The 18,705-nt window shown below is 42.9% G+C and overlaps 1 protein-coding gene and 1 pseudogene across 1 annotated transcript in view; both read left to right on the plus strand.

Annotated features, from left to right (window-relative positions):
- The first annotated feature begins 635 nt into the window (after positions 1-635).
- Positions 636-3,529, plus strand: LOC120431294 (uncharacterized protein C19orf47-like; annotated as a pseudogene).
- A 7,125-nt stretch (positions 3,530-10,654) lies between these two features.
- LOC128093590 (uncharacterized) overlaps positions 10,655-18,705 on the plus strand; it is a 435,512-nt gene continuing 427,461 nt past the window's right edge. Inside the window, exon 1 of the mRNA XM_052711002.1 lies at positions 10,655-10,766. The gene's annotated coding sequence lies outside the window, so the exon portion shown is untranslated. The remainder of the gene's footprint in view (positions 10,767-18,705) is intronic.

The following is an 18,705-nucleotide window of genomic DNA, read 5'->3' on the forward strand; positions in this document are numbered from 1 at the left end:
GCCGATATTGTACCAATCTTTCCCGCAATTCTGTTAGCCTTTATCCTGGTTCTCCAAAGTACTCCAGAATCCCATCAATTTTGATTTTGATTTCATTTGCTGCCTCGCACGTGCTCACGCTCAACTTTGCCAAAATAAAAACACATCACGCATACTGAGAAGAGGCGGGCGCGCTGTCACGACAGCAGCGCCATCAGCGCCGGGTGAGTGGATGCCGAAGCTAAATCGCATTTGAAATAACCGTTTTTGGTTCGGATTTTGGAGAACGATGGTTCGGCACTCGAGTGTCACGTCTGTTTGTCTGTGGTTGAATTCTTGGTTCTTCGGTCTGGAGGAAGTGAAATTCTACCTTCCGGCAGGAGTTGACACAAAGCTGTCGGATGCGGTCAGAAAAAGTAAGATTCCGGTTCCCCCAGACCGGATAACTAAGAATTTCGGACCAATGAATATTTTTGTGGCCGGGTTCGCGTGAATTCATGGTTCTTAAGTCGGAGGGAAGTGGAATTCTTGGTTTTTTGACTGGAGGATTTTCAAACTCAAAACTAACCCAACTTTTTTTTACTTGATTCCAGGTGTGGTGCTACTCGGTCAACTAGAAACGCGCCACGGAACACGGTCCGGCTCGAAAAGATGTCCTGTAAGTGTTGCGGGAGTTTTGTTGTGATGCCACTCAAAAAGTGGAGTTAAATTTTTGACTGCCCTTTTTCGGGGGAACCGTTTTTTTATCTCTTCCTGCGTCAGGGATGAAGTTATTCACCAATGCCAGCATTCCGTCGCAGGCGGCCGCCGGGTACGCCAGTGTTTGTTGGGAACCGGATCCAGAAGGACATGCTGATGGATTTGAACAAGGAGTACCTGCCGGAGATGGGCATCACGACGATGGGAGACATTATTGCCATCCAGCGCCACTCGAAGACGGTGTGCGACCAGAGTGCCCGCGACCGGGTGCTGTCCTCGCAGTCGGCAGTCGTCGAGAAGCCAGAACTGCCGGAACACTTAACCAATCTGGTTCCGGTGGCGGCGGTTTCCGCCACGCTGAGCAACCCACCCAAATCGTCGGTGTCCCGTATGATCCTTTCTCCTCAGGAGCGCTTAAGAAATCGCTTTTAACCCTTGTTGACCTTTTCAGGCCCCAGCTCGGCGAAATCTCTGCCGAGCAAATCGCGGAATGGCTTTTCCGAGAACAAAATCACACTTCCGGCTGGCGGCGGATCTTCCACGTACATTGTGCCCACCATCAATGAGGGTTCGGACAAGAAAGCATCGCTGGTCGGTAGCTTAGGCAAACGGAGTGCCGTCTTCAAACGGCTCGAGGCAACTCCAATGAAGACGAAGAGGATGATGGAGAATTGGACGTCGACATTGACGACGCCGAAGAAGATGGCCTCGAATGTCATGCTCAAGCAAGTGCTCAAGGGTATCGAGGCGCTTGGGAAGAGAAGAGACGAGAAGAGCAACCAGAGAGAGCAGAGTGACGGAGCGCCCGCCGGGATACTGAAGAAGTCGCCGGTAAGTGTTGAGGATTTGGTCAAAGTCAGCCTCACTAACGTTTAAACTCTTTCAGCAACAACCCACCCGCAAACTCCCTCCCAAAACCCAGAACGTCACTCTGTTGAAGAAGATCCCTGCCAAGACGGTCACGGCAGGTGACGACCAGTCGCTCTCCTCGCGACGGCGCAGTTTTGACCGCATGAACTCGGACAGCGAGCCGGCCAAATCCGTATCCTTCTCGAAGAGGGACGAAGTGCTCGAAATCGAATCCCATCCCATGCGCTTGCAGGATCGGGAACTCCCGTTGTGGGCACGCATAGGCGGCGGTGGCGCTAACTTCACAGCCGGGAAACGTTGACCGCCCTTCCCAAACCAACAGCTAACGGAGGCGTTGATCTCCGGGTTGTTCCCGATCTGAGGAAAAGACGGTCCGGCTACAGTGCGCTCACTTCGCGAGCAAAGTCCCAACCTGAGCCCTTATCGTTCGTTGACAAGACCCGCGGCCGATGTTCCTGAAGACTTCCGGTCACCGATCTACGTTGGGAGGTCGATCAAAAGGTACAAAGTACAAACATCGCTTTCCCCCCATTTCATCGCTTTCTTTTTATGCTTACTTTATTGTTTGTTTCTTTCTTTGCAGAGCGACGGTGACAGCTTGAACGGGAACCGGAAGCAAGAAGCACGAGGTATCATCGGAACTCCTCTGGCTGTCCGTGACCGGAAGCACGAAAATATTCAAACCGAAAAGTACATCGAGAAGGTAAAAAACAAAGTTGAGTTGCTGAGATTTGTGTTTACTGAAAACTTGCGATTAATTTCCAGCTCTTTGTCCAGCTCCAGGAGATTTAACCAGGCAGACTTATACAGCTTTAACCTTCATAGCCCCAATCCGTGACTCAGATGCAGTCCGTAAGTAGGATACTGTAGGGCAAGATTTGGTGGGGAAATGCTGGATCTCATTACGGCGTCCAAACTGCTGCAGGACAGAACACCAAGGATGAAAGGATCATCGATGACAAAAGGAATTTTAGAGCCAAATTGCACCTTGGTTGACCGAGTTGCTGGACCAAGACATTGGCTAGATGATTGGCAACCTCTGAGCCGGTGATTACAGTTTCCCAGTACCTAGGTAAACCATTCACAAACTAATTAGATTATTAAAAATGTAAACCTTTTTACAATTCTTTGCAGGGTTAGGCTCCAAGTGAGGACAAGACAGAGCTCGGTGACGATGGTATCGCCGAATTACCGTGACATCCGCCAAGACCGGTAGAGCCGGATAGCTATTGCGACGAGCTGAGGAAAGATAATTCGGTCAACTGGACTAGGAGCAGGCCTAGGTGTTGCCGGCCGAATCCATAATGAGACACGCCAGATCGGGAGGAGTCGGTCCAGCTGCATAACTGGGTCATTGGTTTTCACCAACGTCGATAGCGAGGCCATAAAGCATAACAGCAAGTTGGTGGCTGAAGGTGTCAAGGCGGTGCCGTGTGTCTGCTGCCGACGAGCGTTTGCAAGAAACAGCAGGTTGAACGGCCTTCCGGTGAGCGATATAAGCTTGAATTATTTTGGAGTTAATGGTACTAATTGGTTTTTATTTTTTCTAGTTACGTGGCAGCCGGAAACACATCGTAAAAGGTGTCGTCGTGATTGTCGTTTCAACCAGTTTGGAACCTGGTTCCGGCTATTTGTGCTAAAGTTGAAGAGGTTGGAAGCTAGCCAAACCGTGGAACTAACAAGATTGTGCTGACAACGGGATACCGAGGTCTACGTTACGCCGATGGACGTACCGTGAAGTCATGGTTATAATCGATCGAACGATGTGACAACGTTGACCGGAGCGAAGAAGTTGCCATAGGAGGCCAACAAGCCGGAACCAGTTTGAGAACTTGGCACTGCCTCGAAGTGTTCTGACTGTGGCTTTCCGATATTGATCGGACACAGGCATTGTTTGTAATTTATATTGTGTAAAATTGTCGAATATGTTTTTATCATCAAGCCATTGTAATCATTTTGTTAATAAACTTAAAGAAACATTGTTCAAGTCATAGTTTCATTGAAATTTATTGTTCAATCTAATTTCCCTTAATAAGAATCCCAAAGCAAATGCAAAAACGCCCAAATATAGGCAACAGGCTATTTTTACCCGGTGAAACGTTTCAATTTCAATTTTACACGAAATCCAGTTCGACCCCTCTTACACGAAAGTATGTAATCGTACCTGAACTGAATTTCGTGTAATCGAACTCGATTTCGTGTAATGCCTATCCTCCGTGTATAACTGGTCATGGCCAAGTCCTGCCAAGACGGGGGTACTAATACATACATACATACATACATACATAACTTTTGTTTACTCACCCTAAACTGCCAGATTTCCATGGTCGTCTTCTTGGGTGTTCGATGCGGCTGAATTTTGTCTCCAGTTGATCCAGATGATCTCGTCATTGTTGAATCCCTAGTGTTGTCCATCGTTGGCCGGTTTTGAAATTTTCGATGCTTCTGCCATTGGTCGAGCCCGTTTTGGTTCCATCTCGTACTGCTGCACATTTGCTTCCATCTTAGAACTCCTCACATAACATTTTCTTCAATTTAACGTTTTTTTTTTACACTATTTTAACTGTTTGTTACTTCGTGAAATCATTTTGTTCATTAACTTTCACACATAGTCACATTTTCAACTCTCGGTTTTGTCCAATCATAATGGCGTGTTCAAACACACACAGCGTTGCTTTCCGCTAGTCACCACCTGAACGGCCCGAGCGGTTTAGGCTTTCAGGATTTTTGTGATATTTACTTGTAGAGTCAAAACAGATCAGTAAACTTCACTTATTTGTATATTACACTTTTTTAAAATTTACATTTTTTTCGGTAACACTCTCAACTTTACGCGCACGATCACATCACTTTGCATTAAGATCTTCGTCGAGCCAGTTCTCTACGTTGAAGCCAGACTTGTCCTCCAGACCTCTTCGCCGAGCCATGCCAGACCCCGAACTCCTAAGTCCCGGGTGGACTCTTCACTGCGGCTAAGTCCCGGCGGACTCTTCAAACAGCTAAGTCCCGGCGGACTCTTCACAGCGGCTAAGTCCCGGCGGACTGCGGCCTCCACCGCTAAGTCCGGCTGGACTGGGGCCTCTGCTACTGGTGGCTGCTGGCGGGTCCGGCTGGTCTGGGGCTTCTTCAGGATCTGGAACTGGACTGGGCTTGAACTGGCTGGAACTGACTGGAACTAACTGGAACTAACTGCCCTCCTCAAGAATTTTGGGGTTTTTATAGTCAGTCCCCGAAAACTCTACTAAATTTTGTTCTACTAAAAGTGGTCCGTTTCGATGAGAAGCATCGATGAACCTCATGAATTAAATTATGCAGACCTCTGCAATTCTTCATGACTTTCCGTATGGTGTAGTGAGTACACCTCAAAATCGGAAGTCATGGGTTCGATCCATTGTCGTGAAACTTTAAATTATGTTATTGGGATATCAAAATTATGTTCCTAAAACATTCTCAAAAATGTTGGTCAATAATGAGAAGGTCGAATTCTCCATTGAACAAACATGCCAATGAATTTGGTTAAGCCACACCCTCAATTTCCCCTGTGCTATAACATCGCACATTCATAATTGAAAGCTTAACCATTTTGTTGATTGCCTAACAATTGGCGAAATTTAATAAAGGGCTTTTCAGGTGAGGATGACTCATGATCCACACCTGTACATAAGCTTAATTATTTGTCGCGCAACGCGAGTCGACGGGTAAAATTATTTATGCTTGCGTAAGCGCGCATGGTCAGAACTGTGGTGAGGATCGAAAAATGGACAAATTTAATGATTTAAATTTGAGGTCGCTGCACCGTCAACAGGGATGGGGTGACGACGACGAATGCGGGTGGCTGAGTGACCTCGGTCAATTCAAGAATGACGGCTGAGACAAGCGAAATAAGCACACAGGTTGGCAGTATTACCAGCTCCAGCTCAATCCCGCACTCGTTCTCAAAGGAGGAGATCTAGAAGATCCGCACCAACCTCAAGTCGTCCAAATTCTACCCCATCCACTTCTTGCGGCAGCAAAACGCCCAACAGCAGCAGGAAAATGATGATCGCGGTGAAAGCTCTTCCGGTGTGAGCAGCGAAACTTGCAACGAGATGCCCGCCGACCGCCCGGGAACAAATGGTGAGTCTGTTGGGTTGAGATGGTTTTTGAAAGATATTTACGTTTTTCTTCTCACAACAGCCCGGTATCCAAAGGACGTCACCTCATCTACCCGGCACGACAACGACCAACAGCAACCCTACCTAGAAGATGCGGCTCACCGGTTACAGCAATGTGCAACACGTTGTTTCAGAACGTGAAGTCACTACCGGAAGTCCGGTGCGAGTCTAGATGTAATGTAAGTTGTTGGACCACTAACACCCATTTATATAATTTTAATTCACTTTAAATTTACATAGCATTTCAAGCCGACCGGAAGTGGTAGCTCATCAACGACGCCCAGTCTGCTCACCTGTTGCCAATCATGCGGTGCACTGTTCGGAATGACCACGTCCAACTGTCCAACAATCCTTCTGCTGCGAACAGGAAGGGGAATTGAAGAAGATGACTCACCGCTGCAGCTCATGGGCACATGCTGCAAACCTAGATGCTGCAAACCTAGCAATCCCAATCGCCGTTCATCATGCTGTTCGACTTTGACAGTATCGTCCCGCCGTTCTCCCGCGAGTCTCCGGCTATACATTACATGAGCAATTTAGTGGTGCAGCTGGTTCAAAGGACCGACATTTCTTTCATATTCTTAGTTGCAGAAAAAGAATAAAATTTTATTTACAACAAAAATGCGCACTCGGGTAAATGTTGAGAAACAGTTAATCTAAATGTCATGTAAAGATCGTCATTTTGATGTTGTTGGAATAATTTCTTCTGATCTTGCGTACCTTCGTCGCGGAGATTGGTTTTAGATGGCAGTCGTGACCCTTGTAACAAACTTTGGCGCACTCGGTGCAGCAGCACAACGAGCCGGTCAGGCTTCTAGTCACGAATGGAGGCGTCGCTGTTGGCGATTTGAGGGTCGCGTTGAACACGATGATGCCGGGCTAGTAGACACGGCACGTTACGGCAAACACAGGGTTTGTCCTTTTGTGTCTTTGGCGCTCAGGAGTGGATTCAGATAGGGCTCTACGTTGACGTTGACGGATTTCTGAGTCACGTTTAGGCTGCTCATCAGGTCATCCTTGTGGCCCTGTTGGTTATCACATCAAATCACGTTTAGGCTGCTCAAACTGTCTGCGTCGTCGACGGCCGGATCGTACCCAGGTGGCCAGTAGACAACGGGGGGATCCTCTAGGTGCTTCGTCACACCCCGGGGGGAGAGGAGCAATCCAGCCAGCTCGAACAGCAGAACACTGTCGGCGCAATCTCCAGCGCAAGTTCGTTGGTGAAGTGTCCACTAACGACTCGATATCCGTCGGAAACATACTGTCTTGCTCCTGTCTACCGGTGTTCAAATTGAGCGGAATTATCCCCCGAACCAGCGGTAATCAGCGGTGGGAACTTGACCGCCGCGTAGTCACAGTCCACCTTGGACACGCTCTCGATTGTATCGACCGTACATCCACTTCGAAGATGACGTCCCTGTAAAGATATAAGATTAGTTTCGATACGAACTTAAGTCGCTACTAGATGAATTTTACTGTAGCAGCCGCTGATCCGCGTCCCCTGCCTGAGCTAGAGCTGGGTACATTTTCTTTGACTTCCGATGACGACAGGAGGTCTTCGGTTCCGGATGAACTGGACTTGGATGCTCCACGTCAGCCCAACGCCACTAATGCAACTCCCCTTTGCATGTCAGTCCGATAACCTCCAAGTTTAGCGAGGCAATCTCCACAGACCGCACCGCCTTGTCTTTCTCCGGCCACAGACCGCACCGCCTTGTCTTTCTCCGAGCCTCGATACCCGCAGTGGATACCCGGAAGCGAACTCCTCTTTCGGATCTACGGTATAGAGAAGATTAACACTGAAGGTACGCAGATAATTTTTGCTATTGACCAAACGCCAAGACCAGCGGTCCTCCCTTAGAAGACACCATTACGCAACCTTTCTGATTTCCCCCACCGGCTCAGACGCACACAACTTACCACTCTCCTTGTCCCAGAAGTCCTCGCGACGACTGGGGAACCGCAGGCGTAGTCAAAAGTTTCGTCGATTGCGACCCGTCCGAAGCCTTTCCGCTCGGCACTGTTCAAATTAGATCCGCTTCCACCACTAGAACCGCCTCTTCCTTGTCCCCCGGAACCGCTGGCCGGAAGTCCGGACGTTCCTCCTTTACCGACAGCAGAACCGGACGCCGTATACTTTGCCGGTTGGTCGCTCCGTGGCTCGCTGCTCGACCCGTTGGAAAGAAACGGTCGCGGATACAGCTGCACACCGATTCTCCCCTTAGGCCACTTTTCCACGAACCACTCAACCTGTGTGCAAGGCACTCCGTGGCCAAAGATTCTTCCGCTGATTAACTTCAGCACAGCTCGCGAAAATTAACTTGAAAACATTACGATTGGAAAACACGTTTTTTCCAAAACATAAACAAACCAAACGAAATGTCAAAACCAACACTCTGAATGAAATTACACAGATTCGGCTAAACAGACGGAGCGAGGATCTGGAGCGGATCCAAATCCGCTTCGAAAACTCGAAGTGGCACCCCCCTAGGAAAAACCCCTAAAAATGGTATAAGCCAATTTTCACCAAATGCCAAAACTATTCCTTTGGCATTTTATCTATTTTTTTCTCCATATCATAATCTAGTCCAGGGGTGCCCAAAGTATGGCCCGCGGGCCAAACGTGGCCCGCGAGGTGATATTTTGTGGCCCGCGGACCCATTTTGAATGATCATGTAATATGGCCAGTTGACCAGTTGTAAAGTGATTTTATCCTTTTTCAAAATTAAGGTTTATTTTAAGCTTTTTTATGCTAATCTTTTTTATTTTTTTGTTAATAAAAAATAACTTATGATTTATCAATATTTTGATCCTCACTTTAGGATTATAGTTATATTATTTAGGAAATAATTTGTTCAAAATATTTTGTAATTAAAACAATTTCACACGTTTCAATGTGAGTGAAACTAGTAAATATCGTCAAAACTTTTATCAAACATTTTTAGAAATATCAAAAAAACGTTCAAGTTTGGCTTAGGTAGAATTCTATAATAGTTGCAAAAATAAAAGTTTTCTTTATTAATAGCCCTTTTATGAACTGACCCTCAAACTTACATTGTACTTCCTTAGACTGTCTGCAGCGCGAAGTTTTATAATTGTTTCAAATTGCGAGCAGTTTTAAATTTTTAGAACTGGAGGAAATGAAACTAGAACACGGTGCTCGCAACGCGCTGATCTAAATGTTGTTTCAAAAAAATGCTTTTAATTGTGTGCGTATGATTATCAACACAGCATCATAGTGTGTGTGTAAGAATACGTGGATATCTCTATATATCTGATTTTTTTTGAAACTGAGTTCTATTCCAGTTCCAAATCGTCTCACGTTTGAAACAAACTCGTCGAGCAGTTTTGTTCCGGTTTCAAAATACTGCTCGAAAAATAAAACTGCAACTCCGCGTTGCGGGTGGTCTGTTTCAGTTCTATTTGAAAAATGAAACAGCTAGAACAAAGTAGAGCCGCGTTGCAACCAGTCTTAGGGATTCGAACTCATTAGAGTTAGATAACGAATCTGATTGACTATCAACTGATTCAGACAGACAAAATGTGGAAATCTGAGAATCAAGTTTGCAGCAAATATTTTACAAAGCTTTCGTCGATCAACCCACCCCTCCACCATTATTAAAAATTGGCTCGAAAACCAGGAGCAAAGATATATTTTCAAAAAACTTAACAAAATGAAATTTAAGTGCATTTAGCTGAAATCAATTAAATATGCATTCCTTTGCATTAAAAATCATTTGAGCATGTTTGGGTTTATTAAAAATAATTTGAATTTTAGTAAATTTTCGATGAAATAAATAAATGTTGTTTCGCTTTTTTTTTTTTTGTTGAAAATAATGATTGCAGGTTAACTATACGGAAGCTCAAATCATTTTCCAAAAGTTTTGCCTTTCTTACTAAAGAAAGGTATAGGTTTTACTTTAAGGCTGGACGTCATTTTCATCTTCGTAAATATGTCGATTCAGCATGAATTTTTATCGGAAAAATCGCCAAAAAATCACACTGCATCGATTTTTTTTCATTGAAATGTGGAAATTCTGGATCTCAACGATTTTTCATTAGCCACACTTAACTTATAGATGAATTGTTCAACATGTAATGTCACCACCATTTTCGAAATATAAAAACAAAACTTAATTTTTTTTTTTGAAAACACAAGTACATTAAGCTAAAAACTTTTTTTTAATACGGGTCATTCCACCTGAAGTGTGCAAGAAAAAATGCAAATTTGAAAATTACCATCTCCGATTCTGCTCAAATTTGGCAGAGCTGTTGAGACTATCAAAACATGCAGAAATCCCGAATTTCATCCAAATCGGACCACCCCCTCCATTTTTGTACCCTCCCAAAAAAACGACTTTTTGGCGATTTTTGAGCGAAACCCCTATCTTCAAACGACGGTAACTCAGGAACCACAAATCTTAGAGGGTCGGTCTTAGACTCAATTTTGAAGGAAATTGGACGTAGAATCCGTTTCCGTGATCAAAATTTAGATTAAAATTTGTTTTCTACCTGTATTGCGCAATTGAAAACTTTAAATGGCCGTATCTCAAAACAGCCCTATTTATTTTTTTAAATTTGACCTCACCATCGTATTCCCCGTCCGATTTTACATAAGAATCACTTATCGACAGAAAGGAATATGTTTCGTTCCAGAGATATCGAATTTTAAAGTTTTTAGTTTTTGAGATTACCTACATTAGCTTCATTCGCCGCATATGCTAGAAGCGCTGTTCAATAACTGCTACCTGGTTATTTATTGAATTAAGATTTCAACCCAAATAATCATTAGCAAATTAGGCAAAAATGTAATGTACACCACTGTAGGAAACTGCTGTATACGGTGAATTTGTGTGCTAGCCCACAGTACAAAGCAAGAACGACACGCAATACAGGGCAGAATGGAATTCCCGCAGAGCTAGCAGGAAATTGTAATTGATCTTGTAACTTAAGAAAAAGTGTACGATACATTATCGTGTTAAAAATGATGAATTAATATGAATAAAACTCTCGTGAAGCATGATTAAGGAGGAGGATTTCTGGAAAGTATAAAACTGGAAAAAGGTTAGAAAATCACAACGATTAATCTGATTTATTATCTAGTTGTGTTATTATTCAGTTGTGTTCATTCGACACCGTCCGAACAATATTTTTTTTTTGTTTGTCAATCATTTCGAAATCTTGGAAGACGATACAGCTGCTATCCACATGTATCAGAAGTATATGGTATTGCTTTTGAAATTAAATGTACCATAATTGAGAAATCATCAATTATTCTGATGAAACACATTATAAAAATCGGTTTAATATGATCAATCTTTCAAACCCTAAGGCAGAATTTGGGGTTTTTGCTGAATGGCACTATTTTGCTACCGCACATGGCAAAAGCTCTAGAACCCATGAGAATTATTTCATCTACTACAGCCAGCTCTACATTTGTTCTCGTTTCAAATAAAAGAAGAAATAAAAGAAATAATTTGATAAAGTGGGAAGAAATGAGGAATTAGGAAAAATATGAAAATAATAGAATAATGATGAATTTTCGAAAATTGTATTGCAAATAAATATTAAAAGTTCAAATTTTACTTAATATGGTTCAATGACACTGAGATCAGGAAAAATAGTGCATTAAAAATTACCCAATAAATATTCCTTAAACAAAAAATAGATTGTTCAAGGTATTGATTATCTCAAAATCGTATAAAATTGAAAAAATAATTCATCTTACAGAATACCAGGTAGTTATTATTGATCAGCACGACTGAGTGCTTCAAGCAGATGCGGCGAGTGTAGATATTATAGGTAATTTCAAATACTTAAAACTTTAAAATTCGATATCTCTGGAACGAAACATATTCCTTTCTGTCGATAAGTGATTCTTATGTAAAATCGGACGGTGAATACGATAGTGAGGTCAAATTTAAAAAATAAATAGGGCTGTTTTGAGATACGGCCATTTAAAGTTTTCAATTGCGCAATACAGGTAGAAAACATATTTTAATCTAAATTTTGATCGCGGAAACGGATTCTACTTCCAATTTCCTTCAAAATTGAGTCTAAGACCGACCCTCTAAGATTTGTGGTTCCTGAGTTATCGTCGTTTGGCGATAGGGGTTTCGCTCAAAAATCGCCAAAAAGTCGATTTTTTGGGAGGGTACAAAAATGGAGGGGGTGGTCCGATTTGGATGAAATTCGGGATTTCTGCATGTTTTGATAGTCTCAACAGCTCTGCCAAATTTGAGCAGAATCGGAGATGGTAATTTTCAAATGGTGTTCCGCTTCAGGAGAAACAACAAAATCAACAATACCGATAGAAACCAGTTATTTTGTGGTTTCTATTATTTTGAATACACATTTTTTTTTAAATAACAGAAATGTAATCTTTTACATTAAAATAATGATTTTTTTTAACAACCTTTTTTGTAAATTTGGCCCGGCCTCCAAAAAGTTTGAGCACCCCTGATCTAGTCCATAATCGAGGTTCTGAAACAAATTTGACCTCATTCGGATTTACCGTTCAGATTTTAGAAAATTTCAATTTTTGCCTTTCTTACTAAAGAAAGGTATAGGGTTTGCTTTTGGCTCCGACGCCAAATCAAGCTTCGTTCCCAAATCATTACTCGAGAAATATTCATTCGAAAAATCTGCAACAAATCATGGACGATCGATTTTCGTCTCCTCGCTGATAAGTTGTCAAGTTGAGCTTCACATGCAGACGCGAGTAATGCTGGCGCGTATAGAGTTTTGATACTAGATTACTCCCTTTTTGTACGTACACGCAATACATGCGCACGTAGATAGCTCTTTGCTCATTCTGTTGCTCTTTTTTTTCTTGCTCATTCTCTGATCGATCTTACGATTTTATTTGTTTGTTAGTGTTTTGGTTCATCGTATCGGCTCGTCGGCAATGAACCCAGCGTGCGTTTGTCGTAGTGAATTCTCTCCGAGCGCTCAGCCGCAGTATGCTTCTCAATCCCAAAAACGCCTAAATGCATACTACATAATTTTCTGGCTTGCTTATTGAAAGCTCACAATTATGCCTAACGCAACCCTCTGGCACCACTGTAAATGGCTAGAACGTTTGACAGTCACCAAAACCTCGAAGAGCCCACGTAGTAGTATTAGTGAAGAGCCCACGTTGTTTATCGTGGACTCTTCACTAATACTACTGCGTGGGCTCTGTGAGTATAGCAGTATTGGTGTTGTTTGTTTGTTTACACCAAATCTTCAAGAAACATCACTTTTTGTGTGTGCAAATCTGTTACGAAAAAAGATGAAAACTGTTGCTGGCTAGTACTGGACCGGGGACTGGCCAAGTCCCGCTGTTGATCCTTCCGAACAACTCGCTGCAATCTCCGGCAGGGAGTAACCGACCAAGTGCAGAAACATCCGTGATTCCGGTGATGTGGCGGAGCTGGTCTTTCCAAGCATCCTTCGGTAACCTTCTCCGAGGACTGGCCCACTCCCGCTGTCGACTCGCACAGGGAATCGAAGGAATCGCGTGCTTGTGTAGAATCCGACCTTTTGTGGACTCACAAGAAGTTCATCGCGAAGTGGTCCGAATAAATCTGAACTTTAAACTTGCAAAACCATCTTCATCGCTACTTCGCGGGGCATTTATCCATAGTCTCTGGCGGGTAGGGTCCTTCGGGAACTTGTGTTTGGAAATCCGTCCCGTGTCGGATTTTCTTGGAAATCATTTCAACATTATGAAATTATACCTTTGTTTACCACGCGGTTTGTTTATTTTCAAATTTTGACAGCAAATGCGTTCTTCATCTTCTTTGTTGTCTTCATGTTCGCGTCGAACATTTAGGTTTCATAAACATGGCCGTCGTGACAGAGGGCTGGCCTAACGCCTAAATGTCAGTTTAGTGAATTCCAGTAGGCGTTTCAAAGCATTCAAGAACATTTATGCGGCTTTACCGTTACATTGTTTACAACACGACAAATTTCCGGGTGTGGAAACACTTTTTGCCAGTCATTTTGTAACCACTTTAACGCTCTGGAGCGTTTTCTCGTTAATTCTTGATATTTTGAAAAGTGCAAAAACACTCAGAGAATACGAACAATTTAGCGATAAGCAGAAAACATTACGAACTTCGCAAATTGTGAGCAAATTCTCTGCCTCACAAATAATTTGTTCTGATTTAAAAAATCGAAAATGCTGAGCACAGCTTACACCCGGCCATGGCAAATGAGGCAAAAACCAGCGTTTTTCAGTTTTATGAAAAAATCATGTTGAGTTTTGAATTGATTCATGAATGGACCATTCTTTATTTTGCTATTTCTTTGAAAAAAATCAACTGCCGTTATCTTTCTTTTGTAAGAAAGGCTCTATCTCACCCCAGGTGGGATAAATCGGGTTTTTACAAAAAATAGTCACAAGAAGTTTTTTTTATTCTATTCTAGTGACTTCCCAGAAAAAGATTTTCGAAGTCATCTGTGATCAATGTATCATGAAGTTTCAATTCAATTAATATAAAAAAATTTATGACTACATTGATTTGGTTTGAAAAAAAAAATATATTCGCAAAATTAGCAAAATTAAGTTCGAACAGTGATAGGTTCACTTTAAAATAATATTTTTCGTAAAAACCTGATTAATCCTCTTCAAATCCATCTAAAGCACAATTGCATCGCAGCTAATTTGTCTAATTAAACAAAATGCCTGATCTAAACCCCAGTATGGCCTGGGTTCAATCCCAGACCTACCCGGTGGCATTTTTCGAGACGAGATTTGCCTGACCACGCCTTCTATCGGATGGGGAAGTAAAACGTCGGTCCATTAGCGTAAAAGAGGTTTTGAGTGACTCACCACACATAACCTTTGGACGCCTAGAAATGAGCAGAAACTTGCAACAGAGACCACAAAAGACCCGGAGGTCGTTAAAGTGGATTACTTTTTTTTTGCCTGATGCTGAATGTCCCGAAAAATGCCCAGGTTGTGGTCCTGTTAAAGAAAACGAAACACAAAGTATCAATTCTCAAACAGAATTTCCAAGGTTTTTTTTATCAAATAATCCAACATGATATTATAAAAAATAGAAAAGGAACGCAAATAATACTTATCTGAGTCAAAAAATCGTTAAAATACTTCTTCCTACTAAGTATATCGAACCAGCATGTACCATCGATTTAGATGGACTCTATTCTCAACCTTCACCGGGAAACTGCTCGCGAGTCGCTCAATAGATTGCCTCCTCCGAAATGACTAGAGAAAGGTTCTTCCTTCTGTCACGGACACCCCTAAAGGATAGAAGCAATGTCACATTGTCACGTCCCTGCCCCTGCCACACACTCACAATAAACAATTAAAAACGTAAACAAATCCCAAAGCACAGTCACATGAAAAATCGTAGGTCGAGCCAGCACCAACGCGGATTTGTCAGTTTTTCTCTCGCTCACCCCCTCCGGAAACACCAAGAAAGTTTCATCCAGTTGTAATCATAGAATATGTCAAACGTAAACAAACACACACGCACACAATCGCGCACTCGCTAAAACAAAGTTCCCCCACAAATCAGGATTCAAATCACGCGACACCAAAACCAAAACAAACTTAACCAGCTTTGTTTTCCTTCACCGAGAACTCTTGTGTCCTGTCAAATCCGCCGAAATCATTCCGGCGTTGATCCGTGTCAAGACAGCACCTGCAGTAGGAGGAGGAGGAAGGAGGCCAAGTGACTTTGAGGGCAAGAGGATTCCTCTTCTGGGACAGCTGCTTGGCCTGAACATTCCTTGCATCCGCCTACACTGAGCGGAACTTTTTCTTCGCCCCCAGCCACCAAAACAGAAGCAATCACTTATATCGCGGCTCCCGAACGCCACGGACCGAACGAACACACACTCCCTCGGCCACAGAACGTACTCACAACCCGCGGTGATTCGCGGACTACAATTTATCCGCGGAAAACTACTGCGCGAAAACGTAAACAAACCAGCCCGCCACAAACGCAAAAGCTGTCTGTCTGCCGATTGCCAATTCCTGTCACGACATGTCGTACGCGTTGCGTGCGAGCAGTGATTGAAAGAAGAGAGAAAAGAGAGAGTGAGCGAGCGCTTGGGCTCATTTTTGCGCTTTGATAAAATGTTAGGTGTAGTAAAATACACTGAGCAAAAATTACACAGCTCAACGAAGTGTTCTACACATGATCTGGCCCTGCTGTACAGAGCACTCAAATATCAATCGCAAAACACTTGAAATTTCAGTGATTGACCATGAAATAATGTCAATAGCCAAACACTTGAATTTTAAATGGTGTTGAAAAAAAAGTACGTACAAGCGATTTACAGGTTCTCGCTTGCTAGTCGTGCACGCTACCACTGCGCCGGCCGGCTAGTTGAAGACGGGAGTGTTTTTTGTGCTATTGGTTCTTGCCTCGCTTCTAGCCTTCGATGAAAGTCGCGCAAAAATCAATCAGTGAAACACATTAAATTCATGTGGATAATCACGTTGACTTTGAATAGTGCCTGTTTTGGGTAGATCTTAAGATCATTTTCAAGTGTTTTGCTCATCACTTTGAATAGTTCAAGAAGGTGGGACTAATTCATGAGCAAAACAATTGAAAAGCTTGAGCCACCCGAATGAAAATAACATGTTAAAAAATACCAAAAAGTCAACCGCCCAAACACTTGCACTTGATAGTGGTTTGGATTGATGTTGAAACACAAACCAATTAGATCTACGACGAGGGGCGCGACATTGGCCTTAATGAATTAATTTTAGCAGTTAATATATTAAGGAATTAAATACCTCACGTCATTTGACATCTGACAGCGCCTCACCTGCATTCTAAACATTGGTTTGGTTTGTTTCTCTCTCGCGCGCTCAACTGTCAAGTTTGTTAGGATTCCGTGAAGCGTTGGAAAAAAGTGGTGATGGATAAAGTGAAATTTACGGAGAATGCAGAAAAGATGTGATCCGCTGGTAGAGTAGATGCTGCCGGCGGAAGAGATTATTTTGCATTCATCATTTGAATCATTATTTTTCTTCCAGAACGATGGCTTTGCTGAGGGGAACGGAGAATTATTCTTTAAGCACGAACCCAACCTCTCCGCGCCCAGATCGCACACAATCTACGCCAAAATCCCGCCCAACCTGCATGAACATCCCTGCGAGTGTCCCCGCTGGACGATGCCCATCAGCCGGCTGCTGACCGAGGTGACCGGCCTAGATTCGAGCGAGGCGGACGGCCTGCCGCAGAAGATTTGTGTCGTGTGCATTCCCTACCTCAAGCACGCGTACACGTTCCGGCGGCAGGCCATCGACAATGTGGCCGCACTGCTGGCCGCCCGGTATCTAGTCACACGGCGGGCGGTGCCCTTTCAGAAGAACCTGGACAAGCAGCAGCTGATGCAGACGTGTTGCTTAATGGGAATGGGTGGACGCAGGAGATTTTTTTTTATGGCAGAGTTGTTGCGGATGATTACGGTGGAACCTATGCTGAGGATTCTGAACCGGGCTGGAGAACAAAACGGTGCTGCTTCCCGAAGGATTGAAAGGGCAAACCGAAGTTTCTTCTCCATATTGTTTCTTAGGACTAGACAAAATCAAAATAAAGCGGAATAATATTCTTTAGTGTTGTGTCGATATTACGTTGCGTGGTGAAAATGCATTTTTATTATCACAAATAAAAATAAGATTTGGTTGTTGTTTTTTTTGTGTTCGCTTTTTATTACCCAAATAATTTTACCGAAAACTCTGCTCTCGCAGGCATCTTCCGTCCTAACCACTTCTCTGGAACACGTACGTAATTTTACATCGTTACATGATTCGCCACAATTGGCTCTTGGTCCTGGCCCATCCACCTCATATTCCGGGTCTTCCGGTCACAAAATGTACGTCCGCTGGATCATCTTCGATGGCTTCTTCGTTGATGTTCAGGTGCAGGCGCTTTCCCTAGACGAAATCCATGAAATCGGTGCTGTAAATGTTGGGAAGGCAGGGTTGGAGGCCAGTTTGCACTCGAAAACAGACACGGCGATTTGTCGAAGCCCCGTGAATTCATTTGCGATCATCCAATGGGGACGAGTCAGCTAATTTTCCAGAGTTAATTATGCCGATGGAAATGATGTTGGACGTTGTCTGCCTGGATCCGGTTGACCACGTTCAGGAGGCAGGTTAGGATCTGGAACGCCACAGTTCCAAGTGAACTGGCATTATTGTACTTTCCGTTGCAGTAAAAGCGATGTACATCTGGCAGGAGTTCAACCAGTTGGCTTGTTGGAGCAGATTCCTGGCGAGCAATGCCCTTTGGTTTGGTTAACGCAAATACGCAATCAAAACAAAACAAAATTTGACCAAACACAACAACAAATATCCCGCGCAATGTCAAGCTGCCAAATCAATGTGATGTAAAAAGAGGTGGCGTTGTTTTGGTCGTAAACAAAAGTTAATTTTGCCTTAATTTGTTAATTTTGACCGTTAATTAATTAAATTATTAAATTTCTTACTATTGTCCCGCCCCTCGATCTACGATGTGACTTTATTCAATCATTCAAGTGTTTGGGCACTTGAATAAAAAGTGTGGCATATTTTCAGTGTACTTTTGAATGTAAATAGTTTAATTAGTGTATTTAAATTACAACCAAATGAAAAAAAAACTAAATAAAAATTTCTATTAACAAAACTAGCATTTAAAAACTGATCAGTGTTTTCAAAAAAAAATCTAAGTTTCGGGAAAGTGAAATTTTGCGGAGGAGGGAAAATTTTGCTAAGTCCAACGAAAACATGATGAAACATGATTGTATCATCTCATGATGGAGGAGTCGATTTTTTCTAAGTCCCAAAATAATTTGGCTTTCGAAAGTCCAGTGAAAACTTGATCAAACATCAAAATATCATCTCATGATAGACGGGTCGAAATTTTTTCAAAGTCCCAAATAAATAAATTTTCGAAATTCTGCTAAGTCCAAAAATATCAAATAAAAATTAAAATAAAACATTTGATGATGATGTCCAGGAACATAAAAAGGTTCATGAATTTCGGCGGCCAATTTC

This window comes from Culex pipiens, chromosome 1, assembly GCF_016801865.2.
Source record: "Culex pipiens pallens isolate TS chromosome 1, TS_CPP_V2, whole genome shotgun sequence".
Lineage (NCBI taxonomy): Eukaryota > Metazoa > Arthropoda > Insecta > Diptera > Culicidae > Culex > Culex pipiens.